This window comes from Rhinolophus ferrumequinum, chromosome 14, assembly GCF_004115265.2.
Source record: "Rhinolophus ferrumequinum isolate MPI-CBG mRhiFer1 chromosome 14, mRhiFer1_v1.p, whole genome shotgun sequence".
Classification (NCBI taxonomy): Eukaryota; Metazoa; Chordata; class Mammalia; order Chiroptera; family Rhinolophidae; genus Rhinolophus; species Rhinolophus ferrumequinum.
The window spans coordinates 45,843,846-45,861,420 of NC_046297.1; positions in this window are offsets into that span (position 1 = coordinate 45,843,846).

A 17,575-nucleotide genomic window follows, 5' to 3' on the forward strand; every position below is an offset into this window, starting at 1 on the left:
GATGAACTCCTTTGGCTTTCTCTTGTCTGGGAAGTTCTTCATTTGTTCTTGGATTTTAAATGATAGCTTTGCTGGGTAGAGTTATCTTGGTTGTATGTTCTTTCTTTTCATCACTTTGAATATTTCCTGCCACTCCTTTCTGGTCTGCAAAGTTTCTGTTGAGAAATCAGCTGACAGTCTTATGGGGCTTCCTTGTAAGTAACTAACTGCCTTTCTCTTGCTGCTTTTAAGATTCTCTCTTAGTCTTTAACCTTTGGAGTTTTCGTTATGATGTGTCTTGGTGTGGGCCTCTTTGGGTTCATCTTTGTTGGAACTTTCTATGCTATCAATACTTTTATGTCTAGGTCCTTCACCAGGTTAAGGAAGTTTTCCATCAATATTTCTTCAAATAGGTTTTCAGTTTCTTGCTCTCTCTCTTCTCCATCTACTACCCCAATGGTGTGAATATTGGTATGCTTGATGTGTCCCTGAGGGCCCTTAAACTATTCTAATTTTTTTGCTGTTCTGATTGGGTGTTTTCTGCTACCCTATCTTCCAAATTACTGATTCAATCCTCTGCTTCATCTATTCTACTGTTAATTTCCTCTAATGTATTCTTTATTTCAGTTATTGTATTCTTCATTTCTGGTGTGTGTGTGTGTGTGTGTGTGTGTGTGTGTGTGTTCTAGTTCCATTTTTATGTTTCCTATCTCTTTGTTGAAGTTCTCACAGAGCTTCCTATCCTTATAACCAGTATTTTGAACTCTGCATCTGGTAGATTGCTTGTCTCCATTTTTTTTTTTTTTTTTTTTTAGTTCTTTTTCTGGAGCTTTGTTCTGTTCTTTCATTTGGGATATGTTTCTTTGTCTCCTCATTTTGGCTGCCTCCCTGTGTTTGTCTCTATGTGTTACATAGAGCTGCTATGTCTCCTGGTTTTAGTACAATGGTCTTATGTAGTAGGTGCCATGTGGGACCCAGTTCTCCCTGGTATGTCCCTTGTGTGGGTTGTGTGTGACCCCTTGTTGTAGTTGAGACTTGATTGGTGTTCACATGTAAATGGGAGGGTGATTGATTGTGAGGACTGTTGTGATTACAGTGGAGAAGCTGTTGTGCAGAGGCTGACCCTATGGAGCAGAATTTGCTTTAGCAGGACTCTGGTGCCTGCTGAGTCTTTACTTTGGGTGTGTCATTTGTAGAGGTGGTTGGGTGGTGCTCTGGTATAGTCTGAAGCTGGCCACCAGGTGTGTTGGTTCTGGGGCCTTTTGGGAAGGATTCTGGTGCAGGCCAAGTTCAGCTGCTGCCTGTGTACTGCCCTAGAGCACTTGGTATGAGCTACAATGTGATCTGTAGATTGTTGCCACTTGTCATGGGCTTGGAGATTCCTGGGAGAGACTAAGCAGTGACCTGGGGCTGGCTGCCATTAGTGCTGGGTTTGGAACTACTTAGTAGATGGTATAGGGCACGCCTCGGCCAGATGCTGCTTGTTTGGAATTTATGAATCTTTGAGAGATTTTTGGAAAGTCCACAGCATGAGCCAAGATAGGCTGTTTGTATGGAAAATCCACTGCAAGTAGCTTAGGTGGGCCTGCAAGTTAGGTGGGGCATTGTCTCAGGAAATCAACAGGGTGGGCCAAACGGTGTTAGCCAGGTTGATTGAGACTCAGATATGGTGCCTGCCTGAGTCTCCATGCTGTGTGGGGGAAGAACTCAACTGGCTTTTGCCAGTACTTCTGTCTGGGAGAAAGATGCCCCTCCAGCTCTTTCCCTGAAGCCAGATAATTCCTCCCCATTTGTCCCTGGTGCCTTTCCAGCTCTTGCCCCAGTGTCAGAGCTCATAGCAAGTGAGTCCATCAGCAAGTAAATTCATGCATAGGTCATTTAAGAGGAACACCCTCTGTCTCACTCAGCCGCCATCGCCACTGGTTTTCACAGCCAGAAGTTGTGGGGAATTCTCTTCCTGGCACTGGTATCCTGGATTGGGGAGCCTGATTTGGGGCTGGGACCCCTCACTCCTCAAGGGAGACCTCTGCAGCGATGATATTCCTCCCAATTTTTAACTGACACACATGGATGTGGGACCAGCCTGTTCTGCATCTCAACACCTCCTACCAGTCTCAGTGTGGCTTCTTCTGCATATCCTAAGTTATAAGACTTCTGTTCAGCTAGACTTTAGGCAGTTCTCAATGATGGTTGTTCTATAATTTTGTTGTAATTTTGAGGTGGTCATGGGAGAAGGTGAGCACAGTTTTTACCTATTCTGCCATCTTGGCTGGACACCTGAAATTCTTTTCTTATGAGAGACTCTAAAAATTTGTTCCAAGGTAGCACTGTGCTCTAAGCCAAGCCACAATCTTGTGGGAGTACAGATGTTAAATGGTCACATGTCCAAACATGAAAAAGGATGAGGGATTACTGGGATCAAGGAATTTGAATCCTCAAACGGTCCTTTACAACACCTATAAGTTCTTGAGGGTGCTCTGAGGAGAGAGGAAACGTAAGGGATCTTTGATTTTGGGTCCCTGGTTCTGGTGAGCAGCACTGGGTTACATGGAACTATAAGAGATCAGACTGCCTAGGTTTGAATCCAGACTCCATAATTTCCTACCTTTTAAATCTCAGGCAAGTTATAAAAACCCACTGAACCTCAGTTATTTTTTCATTTGTAAGGAACATGTAATAACAGAACTTACTTCACAGGGCTGTGGTGAGGTAAGAAAATGATTTTAAAGCACTTAGCACAATGTCTGGCACACAGTCACTGCTTGATACATATTAATTATTGCTGCGTCTGCTGCTGCTGTTAGTATTATTTGCCTGGTCAGACTTAAGTTGCTTGCACTAGAAACATAATTCTTATCCCTAGATCCAGACCCTAAACTTGTATTTGTGCTCTTATGTCTCCTACAGTGAGGAGAGAACCTGAAGGAAAAGTAAACTGTCTGAGTCTCGACCTTCAGAGCTTTTGCTCTAAGCAGAGTTGACCATCTTGTGGTGGGGGTATGTCCAGAGAGGGAAGCTTCTTCAAGTCTCTAATACTTCACTAGCCACATGGAGGATATGTTCTTCAAAGAGCCAAATCAGAGAGACCATTTCACACAGAAGCCAGGGTTTCAGCCTCTTTGCTGGGCTTGACTGAGCCCTGCTCCCTAGCATTGCCCCTAATTGTGTCCTTGGCTGTGATCCTCCTGGGTGGTGAGCAGGAAGGAGGGAGAAAGACTTGTGAGGAGAGGAGGCTTGAGCCGTCCCTAGAATAGATGATACCGTGTTTCCCCTAAAATAAGACCTAGCTGGATAATCAGCTCTAATGTGTCTTTTGGAGCAAAAATTAATATAAGACCCAGTTTTATATTATGTGAGACTGGGTCTTATATTATAGTAAAATAAGACCGGATCTTATATTAATTTTTGCTCCAAAAGGTGTATTAGAGCTGATTGTCCAGCTAGGTCTTATTTTAGGGGAAACACGGTACTATAAAATCTTTCTAATGCCAACTTGGATATCACCTCCAGTTTATACAATGTTTTGATCAACATTTCTTATAAATCTTACTGAATATTTAAAAGCATAACAGAGTTCCTTATATAAGATATGAAACACACGTGATACACCAGAATACAAATTTATGTGTACAATTCATACATATTCATGAATGCATTTCTAGTAACCCAAGGAATATTAGCAGTAGATTAATTTGGGTGGGGATAGAACATGTTATGAGTTAGTCTGAGGGTTGGGGCTGAAAAATATAAAAAAGGGAGAAGGGAACTAAGGAGGGACTAAGGAGGGAAGGGAACATCTTTTAAATCCAGTTGCTTTATATAGGTTCTCTCATATGGAGAGAAGAATCGATTTAAAAAAGAGGTATCATTATTTCCATTGAGCTGATGACTAATATAACAGACAATAAGCAGCAGAATCCAACTTTGAACCTATGATGGTCTTATTTCAAAACTTACATCTTATCTATTAGCACCATCCTTTAGTTTTCTTTAAATAGTAGAAAACTGATGTGTGATGAAGTCAAGTGGAACTTTTGCTTCATAAGTTGCAATGAGATAACCTAGAATGCCCACTATCACCTTGCTTACTTAACAGTGTTTTGCAAGTTCTGGCCCCGCCTTACCTATGCAAACTTTTATTCCACAAGACCACAGAAGAGGCCTCTGTTCTAGAACGGCCAGACTCTAGACTCCAGCACATTCCTACCTCTTGCTGGTGCTGTTTCTCACCTCTGAGATGCCCTCTTCCCACCAATGAAACCACAAATGCTTCCTTCCCCATTTCTTGTTATCCCTTTCTACTCCTGCCCCTAATTTTGGCAGTCAGATCTGCAATTTTCATCCTTAGGTCAGATGGCAGAAGTCAATATTTGGGATTTATTTCAAAGCCTAGCTCTGGGTAGAAACAGGATTATCTAGACAACTGCATGATAAGTAGGTTACAAAGCTGAAAATAGATAAAGTTTCTCAGGAATGGGTGAGGAGGAAAGCAGAAGAGAATCAGGGAGGGCAGGTTTTATGTAGGTAGGGCTCTAGGAAGCCAGCCTTCAAGAGGCTGAGTCCTGGGGGGTGAGGTGTGTTCGTGGAATCCCAATTCATTTGGGGAATTTGAAAGTAGAGATGGCCTGTGCCCCCAGATTGATTGGCATTCCCTTTGCTTCCACTTGATATGGAGTAGTGTAATGACGCCCTGGGCTGAGAGGGGCCCAAAGCAGTCCCTGCAGCTCAGAGTATGTAGGGTAAGTAGTAGGTGTTCCTTCCAGAGCAGCTTAGACAGGACGTCCAGACAGCCATTAGATTCAAGGGGCCTTGCAGCTGGGAACATAGAAGACACAGCTTTGCGCTGTGTGGACTGATAACCCACCTCCCAATGGGAGACATTTAGGCACATGCCAGTGTAGGTGGGGGAGGAGGAGACCCAATGCAACCTCTGTACCCAGTCCTGAAGACGCTGGAAGACCCTCCTCGCCCAGATCAATTTAGACCCGATAAGGTGGGGGCAGATTAAGGTTCTGCCTCTCAGATGGGGCTCAAAGCCAAAATTAAGTTCAATTTAAACAAAAACATACGAGTTTGTAAAGTAATATTGAAATAGGCTGGTGAAGGTGAAGGATGGCTACTCCAGGCTCCATAATGGTCCAGGCATCACTTCTCTTAAAGGGAGAACCTTCTGCTTTTCAGCCTCACAAAGCTTGAGACAATGTCAGGTTCAGGAGGCACACGGTTACTTCTGAGATGGTTGTGAGAGCAAGTGGGGTCGGGATACTTTCAAGATAACTTTACGAGCTTTGCAATTAATTGGGAACTTGCCTGGAGATGTTCCATCCAACATCAGAGAAAGTTCTGGGGACAATGATTGGAGATGCAGTGTACTAGCATGAATCAGGGAGAAAGGTTGGTGGAAAACATTCACAAGGAATTAAATAAAAACTGTATACCATTTGATGATGATCAGATTGGCAAAGTCAAGAAAAGAATGATAACACCTAGTGCTGGTGAGGAAAGCTAAGTGGGACTAAAAGTTATTCAGTTCTTTCTGGAGGGCGGTTTAGTGTCATGAATCAAAATATAAACTACTTCTGAGTCAACAATTATTCTAGGATTTTATCCAAAGGGAAGGATCAGACAAGTATGAAGATATGTGTGTGTGAGAAAGTTGATCCTAGCTTTGTTTATAGTAGTGAAACATTGGGAACCGCAAATACATTAATAAAGAGTAAGGTAAATAAATTATGGAGTATCCATATACCAATCAGCAATCTTTATGCAAACCAGTCTAGAGCTGTTATGTAGACATTGCAATGATTATGCAGATTTATACTTATTAGCATCGTATGGTGTTTAAGATACACTATTAAATAATAAAAGCAGTTTAGAATCAGCATATTTGGTGCAAATGATTTAAAAATATGCATAGAGATAAGCTCAGAATCTAATATACAGCATGGTGACTATGGTTAAGAATACAGTATTATATACTTGAAAGTAATTGAGAGTAGATCTTAAGCATTCTCATCACGTATGCGTGCATGCGCGAGCACACACACGCGCACACACACACACAGTTACCTATGTAAATTATAAGCTGATGGCTGTGTTAATTATCTTGATCTTGGTAATTATTCTACAGTGTATGTGTGTGTGTATGTGTGTATCAAATCATCACATTGTATTCTTTAAATATATATAATTATATTTATGAATTATTCCTCAATAAAGTTAAAAATATGTATAGAGAAAAGTCTGGAGAATATTACACCAAAATATTAAAGGTAGGTGTTAGGGGAACCATGAGATATTAAAAACGATTAAAGTGATTTTTACTTTCTCCTTTTCACTTCAATTAATTCTCTGAAAATCTCTTTTAGAATGAGCGTGAATTATATATTTATGTTTATTTAAGTACCATGGGGTACCCCATGGTACTTAAATAAACATAAATTGGAACAGGTGATCTCTGGGGTCCTTTCCTCCCTGCCATGCTGAGCTTTCCCCTTTTCCCCCACAGTATTTTCTCTCTTCTCTAAACTCCTGGGGCAGTTAAAACTCAACTTCTGCCCAAGGTAGGAGTTCAATAAAGCTTTTCCATTAAAGATACGGTTGGTGATGAATCTGTCTTGTGCTGCTTGTCCAGAAGCCTTGTGAATTCAACCAGATTTTAAGTTACCTGAGGGCAGGAAGCAAACATTACAATGACAGTTTTTGATGGGCCAGTACTCCTATACTGTCTGAGAACCCAGAAGGCAGTAAATAACCATCTGTGGGTTGATTTGGGTGTAGACAGGTTGGGACCATGTAGATTAAAATGGCATTTCTCAAACGGGGCTTGAAGACCTGCAGCGGTTATAGGGTCAACACCTCATGGTTGTCAGAACTGCACAGCAACAACAATAAGATAAAGCGCCAGTGACCACTGTCCTGGGGTCTTGCTAGTGGTTAACACGGAAGCTGCTTTAGCACTGCCCTGGGGATGGGTCCGGAGGAATGCTGAACTCTGTCGGGTTCTGCCTGTGCGAGGAACCTCTTACTCTTGGCTCAGGGCTGCATCTCCCTTGAGCATGACTCAGTGGTGACATCTGAAAATCAGTGGTCTGAATTTCATACTGCTCCCTAGCTCTTCATAAGAAAACAGATGAAAACTTTGGTTGCAAGTAAGTATCCTATGGAGAAAGAGAGGGGAAAAAGTGAGAAAAAAAGAAAAAAGAAATAAAGGAAGGAAAAAAAAAAAAAGGATAAGAGGAAAGACCAAAGGAAGGAAGGAAGGCAAGAAGAAAAAAAATTAGAAGAAAGATGACCAAGGAACTTTTGCAGGTACTGTCTTGGAAAGCAGGTGTAAAGACTTTTGTAGGCCTTGGGCTGTGTTCTCCTTATAGTGCTTTAAGGAGCTTTTGGGCCCCTGTAAATGTGAAAGACCAGAAGCCAGGAAGACTGGATGGAGATCCAGCTCTGGTATTAACCAATTGTATGGCTTTGACTAACTGCAACCTCTCTAGCCTCTTCTTGAAATGAGTAGGAGATCTCGGTTTCCTCCCAGCTCTAACATTCCATGTCTTACAAATTATAAAAGCACACATTCTGAAAAGGGACAGCAGGGATTCATTGGGGGTGGCCTTGTTACAAACCTACCCAGCTGTTCAATTAGCCACTTGCCTTTGTTTCTGCCCTTTGCCCCATATAGTGACTGTCAGAAGATGTTTTCACAACTCCTCACAGAAAATGGGTCCTGCCCCCATGAAAACGGTAAGGGGTCCAATTCCCTTTGTTTGCTTAAAATCAAGACTTGGGGTTACCCTAAAATTTTCAGTCAAATTACAGAGATGACAAGATCTCATATCCTTTACTTAATGATATCTAGTTTTGATAGATATTCAACATCTTATCTAAGTTCCTGAATATCCATAAAAAAGTCTGGATGGTACTTGGTCCTAATTAGGCTACACAAATGTTATCCTGTGGCAGTTAACTCTCAGGACTGGGGTAAAGCAACAGGCACAGAGCCATTTAAAAAACCTTATTACTGAGATATACCATACATACAGGAAAGGTATAACATGAATTAAGTACACTGACGACAAATATACAGCTGGGTATCTTACATATGTACACACCTATGTAACCACCATCCAGATTAAGATATGGAACATTCTGGCACTTCAGAATATTTTCTTCATGCCCCTTTCTAATCAATTGTCCCTCTCCCACCCCACCTCTGGGGACAGCTATTTTGACTTCTATCACCATCGATTGGTTTTGTCTGTTCTTAAACTTCATATAATGGGCTCATGTAGTACGTACATTTTGGGTCTGGAGGAAAAGTCCTTAGGTTCGCTTCACTGTAACCATTTATTTTACTGTCTGGTCTATGCCTCTCTTGTTAACTGCTATAGACAGGGCCACTGGCACAATTCCTGACATAAAGTACGTGTTGTCTGACTGCTGTATGCACTGTTACATGTAACTATACAATTTTACCCTGATGACTTAAACGCTGTCAAGAGTTACCAATCTCTTTGATCGGGGGCCAAAAGTGTTAGGGAATAAAATGGTGAATCCAGAGAAATAGACCCTTTCGAAAACAGATGAAACAGATTCAGAGGGGAATCACCATAATTGTGTTAAGGGGATCAATTGCTCCCGAAGGTATTTTTTTTAAAAGGCGTAATAAGAGGAGTCATCTCATTCCTAAATAATGAACAAAGTAAATGACTAATTCATTTGTCTTACAGGCCTACCCAGAAATGCAAACAAACAACCTGCTATTCAGCAGAATGTCACTAGATGGGGATCTTGAGTCAGTCATCCCTTGCTGGTTTTCTTTATCTCAGGTTTTCTTTATTTGAATCTGTTTTACCACGGGTCTGAATGCACATACAATGCAAGTTTACAATTTTGGCATTTCACGTCATTTTGCTGAACTTTTTGGGAATGGTAATTTGGAGTAACATGGATTTAAATGTATTAGCTTAATTAATTTCTCATTTGGGGTCCCAGGGAGGTGGAAGCACCCCTGATGTGCAGGCTGTGTGCTATTAATCTGGAGTTTATTTCTGGCAGAAGCTACCGGTGTTTATTCACACTGCCCCCACAGGGTGTGGCTGGTTGTGGAGACTATCATTATACCTTATAACTGACTAAAAGAGGAAATCCTCACTAGAAATTGCTCTGCAGTGGCCAACAAGTGAGCCCAACTGTTTTATTTCCATAGAATAAGCAGTTTCGATTTATTTATAAAACTGTACCAGTGAAATCTAATGCTTTTTGTCCTTTATTCTGGATGAAATTCCAGAGTGATTTGACCTTGTAGAGAAATTTAGAAGAGGTAAAAACCTTTGCTTTCAATTTTTTTTTTTTTTGGTCAAGTCAGTCATGCCATTCAAGAATAAAATCCTCAGTTTACTGAAAACAGTGACTGAAGCAGCTTGTCTTTTCGGTATAAGTTTTTAAGCAAACTCAGGAGCTGGGCAGTTTTGCCTGTAAGGTGTTGACTTTCTATCAAGGGACAATGTAGCCATTTCCTTTTGGCTGCTAACTGAAATGAGTTTGAGTGTCTCAGCTCATTTCATAAGAAACACAAGAAAAGCCCACATAATAAAACGTGCGGTTCGGGATTCTTGCCAGTCTCTGTTCAGAAGGTGCCCAGAACTACATTTCTTCAAACTAAATTCCTGTTCCACGTAGACTCTTGCACGTCCAGGTAGGTTCAGTTGGAGGGGAAGGAAGGAAGAGAAGAAAACTGTAAACCGTGATGCATCATGCTGGAGGAAATGACGCTGGTGACTCAGGCTGAATGCCCTGCCTTCCTGAGGACCCCACATCAAAGGAGTGCATGTGTCTGAATCTGCATGATTTAAAGTCTCAGACAGAGGCCATCTCAGCTTTCCCATTTCATGTGCTGCTTTTCAGCTTCTTCAAAGCTGCATCATAAAGAACGAAACAGACTTTCCTCTTACTGCCATTCCCTGTCCCTGCCACAGTTCCTACCCACAGGGCAGCCAGGAGGCAAATGCCCCATGGCCTGCAGCAGTGCACTAACTGAGCAGTTCGTCTGTCTCTGTCATTCCCCTGGAGAAATAGGCTCCAGGACCTGGCTGTGGCTAAAGAAGGGGCTTTGCCATTTCGGTCTAACTCTGAACCAATTTTCATAAGTATGGCACATTATCCAAGAAGAGTCTCAAAATTCAGATCAAAATGATCGTTTCATCAAGGGAAGATATTTTGGTTTTCTTGTGTGTTTACTTTTTCTTAAACAAAAGTAAACAATGTTCATTAGAGAGGAAAATTCTAGTAAACACAGGAACTTCGAGGAAAAAAAATTGAAAATCATTTGTAATCCTACCACCTAGATACAAATTCTGTTAATACCTTTCTGTGTATCCGTCAATGTGTATATATGGTATACACATATATAAAATTTTTACAAAACTAGGAATCATTTTGTACATACTATTTTATGACTTTTGTTTTCACAAAATATATCATATTACCATGTACTTCATATCTTGTTATCATATCTTTCCATATTACTATGCATTTATATATAACCTCACATTTAATGACTGCCTTATGAGCTATTAAAAACAAATCCCTTATTGTTAAATAATAGTTTTCCCCTCCCAATTTTACTGATAATAAAAACAAAACTATCATTAACATTCAAGGGTGATTTTTACTGTATATTCTAATTTTTAAATATATCTAATTTATAAGTACTTGACTACTGAGAGATTCCTTCCAGTATGAGAAACAATATCTTTTATAGGAACATGAGGAATACAAATCAACATTTATATAGAATACAAATTTTTCTCCTCCCAACTTAAAATAGTCCCCACGTATATTTACCTTAATTGTGTATATATGTATATATGTGTGTATATATATGTATATGTATACACACACACACACACACACACACACATATATACACACTCCCAAGTGAAATGCCACTTTAAATGAAATGGAAAATAGTTACTTTTATACTTTGAGTTGATTCTTATGTAGGTAAATGGAAATAAAATATGCTAGGAATACAAGATACATGAAAAATGTTTTAAAGTCTTTATTGGGCTTGAAATGATGAGAGTTTACATATTTAATCATAAGGGGATGTTTTTAGTGACAGAAATGATCATTAGTACTGCACTAGAGTTAAGTAATCTTTATAGCAATATAAAAATGCCATTTCACCCTTAGATCTTACTGAGATTTTGTGTCTCTTTTATGCTCTTTGGCATTACAACACTCAGTAATTGAATGCTACTTAATAATGAGGGTGGGTAATGAAACCATCTAAGCTAATGTGTCCATGGAAATTTCTGAAGCACAAATCCCAAATACCACCACAGTATACTGCATTTGCCTGAAGCTAGGAAAAAGAGAAATTAAGTCCTATCATTGTGGTGTTCAAAAATTACCCCCACTTTTAAAATGAATAGCTTTTGTTCTCTTTCATTCTTTTTTTTTTTTTTTTGATGATGTTTTAAGATGCAAATTTTGTATTTCAGCCTTGGCTTATGTTTTCATCAGTTGCTTTGGTGAGGGTGGTTATAAATTTTAACTGTCCTTCCTAAATTATAAGAATGTCTGTAGTGAATATTTTTATAAACAGATGGCTCATATTTGATCTGTTTTGACAAAGAGGCAATAATAAAGACAATTAGTAATTTCCATTTGCTCACATGAGAATATAGGTCAGTGGTTAACAGTGAAGCCTTTGGGATCAGGGACTTTGTTTCTGGGGGCTCCCATTTACTGGCTGTGTAAACTTGGGGTGATCTGTAACCCTCAGAGAGTATTTCACCTAAAAAATGGTGATAAAAATGTTGTGAGAATTAAATAAAGAAATGAGGGGTGTGTACCATTGTGCCTGTCACAGAAAATAAATTCAATAAATTGTTAACTATTGTTTAAAAAGTTAACTAATTACAATTGCATGTTTAACGGAGTGAAATGACATTTCATTTTGCCCCCAAAACAAAATGGGTATGGGTTAGGGTACTTGCAGATATGTTAACCTATTTTGTTAGAATTGTGTCATCCTCTAACTAAAAATCCCCCAAGAACTTAGTTCAGTGACATTTACATTTATAGAAACAAAAGCATACAACTTCGGTCTAGATGTTTTGACTTTTCTCTGATCTGTTCAGCAAAATGACCCTTCAATTGAGATACATGTCTTATCACAAATGTCTTCTCATAATGGCTTTTTAGCAAATGTAACTTATTGAAAATAGGAAAAGCTGCATAAGTATCATTTAATGAAGCACCTTTAAATTTAAAAAAGCAAGACTATCTCTTGTGCCTTCAAAATGGAACTTAATTGGCTCCAAACATGAACAGTTGGATTTCGATCTCCTACAAAAAAAAAAAAGAAAAAAAATCTGTGATTTTGACTATAAGACTTGGTTTAAAATTTAACTGAAAGTAATTGATTTGTAAAATTTCAAAAGCAACTCTTTAATCTTTTACTAAACTATTAATAAGTTAATAACCTTATTTCATTGAATTTGCTCTTTTATTATTTAAGTTCGGCTCCTTGAGTAGGTTCTTGTTCATTTAAAAATATGCGCTTATTTTTTTGAAATGTCGGTCTTGCTGGGTGTGTAAGAAAAATGAATTTATAGTATCTTTTCTTAGTTACAGCTTTCCACTAAAATTTACCTTTAAGTGAAATTGAAGTGGGGAGGGCAAGCGAGGGTAACTGAGATTTCTTAACCTCATACTCACATGGGTTTTGAATTTTAGCAAATCTGGTTTTAAAGTAAGTGGGTTCCAATTTTCTTTAATCTATTCTGACAATAGATACAGTTGAATAGAAGATCATCAGATTCCTTTGTCTATACATTTTAAAAACAGTGTTTATTTTGTGACTGTCACACAGAAAAGAATATAAATCATGTCTGCCCCATAATAAATAGACTTCTCTATTCAATTTTGTATGGGAAAGAACTATACAAACTTCTTCTGTGTCTACACTTTACTTATCAAAATTTCCTCAGAGTTGGTCATATATCACTTACCAAAATATCGACATCATCTGGTTTAAGCTTGGGATGATTGTCTCTTTACTTTAAGAAGTGGATTTTTTGGAAATTGAGTTATGTATGTTTAGTATCTCTCAATCGTTAGAAGACTGTTATATTTAAGTGCTCTAATGATGGGAAAAATGTAAATTAATTGTCTTTCATTTGACATCAATAAGCTAACTAATTTAAAAGGAAAACCAAAAACAGATGAAACCTTAATAATTAGATTCTCTCAAAGATGGTGACCGAGTCTGTGTGCATGAAAGGGAACAGCTAGGTTTAGTAATTCACAAGAACTGGCTTTCCTGTCAGCTTTTAAGAACAAATAGATCTGTGTAGTGGCTAAGGTTAGCTCCAGCCTTACAGGCCTGTTACAGGGTGGTCAACAAAGATTCCTTAGCACAAATTTTATAATTTGATTCTAGATTTTTTTAAAAGTGTATTTTCTTTATAAAGCTTAGTCCTTTGAATATCAGACCTTCCAAGCATTCCTGACATTTTTTCAATAGTGACTTGTAACTCAAGGTCAGTCGGGAGGATGAGATAAATATTCTCTTGTTTGTTTATTTGTTTCTGATCTAGCTCCACGAGAAGGAAAGGTAAATAACAGCAAGTCTGTTTCTTTTATGCACTGTTATATCCGAAGCCTAGAAGAGGATTTGGCACATAGTAGGGCCTCAATAAATATTTATGGAATGAAGACATCAATTGAAAAAAAATAAAAGAATGTATTCAGAGAAGGAAAAGGTATAGCAATAGAGAAGCAATGCCAGTTTTTAAACCATAGCAGGGAAGAAAATCATAGTTGTTTCAGCCCTGAAAGCTTGGAGGCGGGCATGAATGATGGCACCACGTAGGATCCATGTAGGGAGTGTCAGTTGTGTAGTTCCCTCTTATGTCACCTCAGGGTCTGGAGTGTCTGGTTACTGCCCAGCTTCTCTGCTTCTCAGTTCCTTGTGGGGTTCTTTCATCTCCCAATTGCCTTTTGCTTGTGTTGATAGGAAGCCTGGGCCTTCTGGGTAATGAGCAGAATAGTGAAGTGGTTGTGAAACTGGAGGCCAAACGAGTCCCAATTCGTACTGCCTGTGCAGGAGTTGGGCCATAGAATAAGCGTGCATCGGTGGTCTGGGAAGGCAGCAGGTTAACACCTTCAAAAACTGCTTTAACATTCCCAGACCAGCCTGGGATATTTAAGGGAAAATCTGGGCATTCCTCCAGAGGCTACACAATGGTTCTGGGGGTCTGCATGGAGCCTTCCTTCAGGTGATGTCACTCTCCAATGTGGTCACCAACCCAGGAGCAGTGATGACAGTATCTTGGAAAGAATGCTAGGCCATGAAGATTGTAATCGGCAGGCGGGGGGGTAAGGGGGGTGCGGTGTGACTAGTAAGTAAGCATAAGTTTCAGGGTAATTATCTAAAGCAGGAAACTGGAACAAAGGACATACTAAGCTCAGACCGCAGGGAGGGGTTGATCAATTGTTAAGCTCTAGCACAGGGAGAGGCAAGGCCTCTTTTGTGGGAGTCCCAACTGGGCCCTCGTTCAGTTGAGAATTCGGGTGTGGGCGTCAGACACATCTGGGCATCAGTCCAGGATCTGCCACCTCAATATATCAGACTCTGCGCAAGCTACTTAGGTCAGCTCAGCCTTATTTTCCTCATCTGTGTCTTTGGGTTGATAATAATTAAGCCTATCTTGTTCGGTTGCTGAAGGGTTAATGAGCAGATGCGTGATATGGGTACCAAATGATAAAGACATGGTGTGGGTGGCTCATTGCTTTCAAGAGGTGAAACTTTACGTAAAGAGATTGTGCATATAAGTACTTAGCATAGGACTGGCTCATGAGAAGCCTTTGACAGTATATGAGCTTCTGTTTCCATGTGTATTTTGTCATTGTTCTCAGCGTTGAGAAACAGCTCATGAGATGGGAACAAAGGAGATGGAAAATGGAAAGACTCACCCTAACAAAGGTAGGGATAGGCCTGTGATCTCCAGGAACTGAGATGAATGCGGCATGTGTAACTATCAACATTGATATGATCTACATGCCATAAACCTTTTTCCAATCTGGGCATTAAAATTCTTTCAATATATTATCATAGTCATTTTAATTTTGCTGTCGCAGAAGGCATTTCTTTCCAGAGTTTGTTTCTCCTTTCAAGTTGATTTCAAAAACCCAAATATCATTTGCCATCATGTAATAATAGTTTGGGGTTTGTTAGGCAAGTGCGTAGTAGGCTGTTTATGTCTTCTGTGTTATGAAAATATCCTTCTATAAAGACGAATGTGATGTCTCATGATTCAAGTGGCCAACTTCACCATGGGTGCGGTTAAGCAGTTAATCTTTCAAGAGAAAGAAAGGGAAACAATTTGACAGGCTTTTCCCACTTAACTATTAATAACCCATTTGAAGAAAAATAGAACTCTTCATTAAAATAACTAAACATAAACATAGGCCAAGACTGCTAATTTTGCTGTATATGCAATTAGAACAAGATAATAAAGAAAATAAGCATCTAATTACAACTTGATGCCTTTATCATTAACCTTCAACTGTTATGAATGTTAATTCTTTCCCTTGCTTCCCTTTATAACTTTAAACAAAGAAACATTCAGGCAATTCCTTTTCACACATCTTCCTTGACACCCCCTGTGGTTCCCCAGGGAGTTAAAATACTCATCTTTCTAGAAACCTAACGCTCTGTCCAGCCTCTTTGCCATCCCATCTTTGCATATACTGTTCCTTCCAACAGGAAATCTTTTCCTTATTAATACTTGCTCCAAACAATATCTAACCTCTGAGGGATTCTTCCAGACAGAGAACTCTTTAATAAAGAGTTTTTTAAAAAGCACATTTTTATTCTAATGATCTATTTACATATCTGTCTCTCCACCCACGAAAGACTTAATTTTTTCAGGGACCAGGCCTTGGGGTTAGGTTTCTTTTTTTGGTAATATAATATTAATAGTTTAGAGATGTAATTCACATACCACACAATTCACCCATTAAAGTGTACAATTCAGTGTTTTAAGTATATTCAGAGAGTTGTATAACCATCACCTCAATCATGAGAAATTTTCACCACCCCAAGAAGAAACCCCATATTCACTGGCAGTCAGTCACTCTCTCTCTTTACTCCTCAGTTGTCCCCACCTTAGCCCTAGGAAACAACGAATCTATTTTCTGTCTCTATAGATTTGCCTGTCCTGGACATTTCATGTAAATATCATTTGCTTTTAAACTGCACAGCATATAATTAGAAGCAAAGAAAGTTTATTAAATGCTGTATTCAAAAATGCATCCCTAAATATTTTGCCTTAACACAAGAGAGAAGTGTACTGGAATAGAGACATAGCATTTTAATTATAGTATACTACAGATACCAAAACATCTCAGATTAAGCTTAACAAAGAACACTTTACCTGCTGCTTTAGTGAATCACGATTAGTTACAACATACCAGGAGGCAAAGTTACCTTGGCTCTCCTCATATATTTTAGGACACAGTTCTGTTCAATTTGAATAAAATTCTGGAAGAAAAAAAGGCCGCCTCTTAGTGTATGTGCAAGCCACTTGCCTTCTCTTGTCATAACTGAATGTTGACATAAATCTTTTTTTAATACAATGAACTATTAAAGTTATTTCTTTCCTGAATGATGGCTGAAACAGATGTATGTTAATCTGCAGGGCATAGAAAATGAAATTTACATGTCACCGAGGTCTCTCTGGTTAATAAATGTTTTAAATAGAAAGAAAGCACCAAGCTAAATAAATATGAACCTGTACCGCTTTGCATAGGATTGAAAAAATAAAATTAGAGGTCTTATTCTCCACCAAAGAACTGATTTATAAAGTGAAGGTACTTTTACACTATCAAATATCAGTTTTTTAGAATATCATGAAAATGCTGCCTTACTGTTCTTAAAAAATGAAAAACGGCAAGATGTAGTTCAAAATATTGCCTCTGCATTTCTAACTTGATCAGCATGCCTGGTCTATAAGTACCAACCTGACTGTATTCACTAATATTGTCACATTTTTCTAGTGTGGGGGCTAGTGAGCTAAAATAAATGAATACCGTTCATAGCTTGGCTCTAAAATTTTACCAAGATTTTTTTTTCATTCTAGATATCATAAAGTCTACTTAAATTTGGTTTATTACTGACAGAAAATGTCCATGATTTCAAAAAAAAATAGGAAATTAGAACTGTCCTTTAAAAAGCTTGACATTTTTTTTTCTTAAACAAATCAAAACAACACACTTTTCCTGGGTGCTTTGAACTGTTGTCAAACTATATAAAGGTAAAAATGAATGAGTTTTCCTAAATTTCTTGCATGGAAAACCTTCAAATAACTTTCATGGACAGGCAGTCTAAATATGCAGTGCTGTGAATCCATCTCCCTACCCTATTCATCCGCCCAACTTTGATGAGATATTTCCCGGGTAGGATCAACCCTGGAAAAATAAAATGGCAGTTCGGAAGACCTGAATTGTACTCTGACCACCACAATGCCTTGAAAGTTACTCTTTTCATTGTACTCAATGGGCTGAAAATACAGGAATTCTATTC